Here is a 1190-nt window from a genome sequence, read left to right as displayed (position 1 = left end):
AAGGGAACTACCATTTACAGATATTCTTACAAGAGTATGTATCTGACTGTAGAGGCAAACATGAGATTCCATGTACGGGCAGCCGCTTGTTAGTCCATACACATATTTTCGAAAAGAAATATGGAGGCTGAGAATAAATTGTGTTGTTCCATAAAACACTGAATTGTGATAAACGTGCAAATACTGACCCCTGATGTCTGTCGAGTGTGGCAGAGATATTCGCCTACATAGTTGCTGCACTGACCCGACCCATTCCCCTGTCAGTCCTTCCTCGGTCACTCTGCCACCACCCTGCAGCCCGACTACCCGGCCGCAAGCTGCCAACCACTGCCACCTTGCCACACGCCTCACCCTTCGAATTTTCCGCAAGTTCCTTTACGAAATTCCTACTTTTAACCAGTTTATCCCATGGTCAAAGCATACGGCTGCATGCGCACTGTGTAAATGCTAGATTGGGTATTTGTAAATAATATGGGTAATGATAATTACTTTTATTATAATAACTGGCAACTCCGGGTGTAGTTTGGGCAACGTAGACACATTACACCAATCAAAGTACAGATTCGTTTTCTTTAGCAACACACACACACAAAAAAAAACATATCAGTTTCCATGTTCTGTTTCCATGATCCGGAATAAATCCTGCGTAAACCGACAATTGAAACTTTTAAACAAACCTTTATCGTACCGGTTACACAGATTGCACGATATCTGTAAACACACTACCACAGATTCCTCCAAATTCAAACCTCACACACTTACTTTTAGTGAGTTGCAGACTAGCCTTTTGACTTCGCTCGTTTTCCTGTGAATCTATTCGAAACTAAACTCTCCACACCTGCTTAAGACCCCGAAGGAACGAAAGTCCGAAAACGAGACAATCTTCGAACGAGGTCACTCCCAGAACACCGGACAAGGAAATTAATCTCCACAGGAAAAACCCTTATTAGCGACGCGCCGGTTCCCAGGGTCGTATTGACGTGTGTGTACGGCGGAGGTGCTGTGGTTGCCTGGAGCCCGGCGCCAAACAAGGGGCCGGCGTCATGGGCGAAATAGGCCCTGGGAGACTGCTTCGAACCGCCCGCCGGAGCTCGGCCTTCGAGGCGATTCCTACGCCGGGAGGGTCAGGCGGCGCTCACTGTAATCAGCAGTTGAGGCTTGACTCTTAAAACGAAATATCAGTTGATTGA

The 1190-nt window shown here is 46.6% G+C and overlaps 1 protein-coding gene across 2 annotated transcripts in view; it reads right to left on the bottom strand.

The window, feature by feature from the left end:
- Positions 1–958, bottom strand: part of LOC119593681 (adhesion G-protein coupled receptor D1-like) — a 38305-nt gene extending 37347 nt beyond the window's left edge. The window contains exon 1 of one of the 2 annotated variants that reach the window (XM_037942638.1): positions 763–958. The gene's annotated coding sequence lies outside the window, so the exon portion shown is untranslated. Of the gene's footprint in view, positions 1–188; positions 316–762 lie in introns of those variants that run through there. The other variant, XM_037942639.1, reaches the window with a different exon arrangement.
- Positions 959–1190: the final 232 nt, after the last annotated feature.

This window comes from Penaeus monodon, chromosome 32 (genome assembly GCF_015228065.2).
Source record: "Penaeus monodon isolate SGIC_2016 chromosome 32, NSTDA_Pmon_1, whole genome shotgun sequence".
In the NCBI taxonomy this organism is placed as follows: domain Eukaryota; kingdom Metazoa; phylum Arthropoda; class Malacostraca; order Decapoda; family Penaeidae; genus Penaeus; species Penaeus monodon.
Note: the sequence above shows the minus strand (reverse complement) of the source record. Positions and strands in the feature narration are given on the sequence as shown.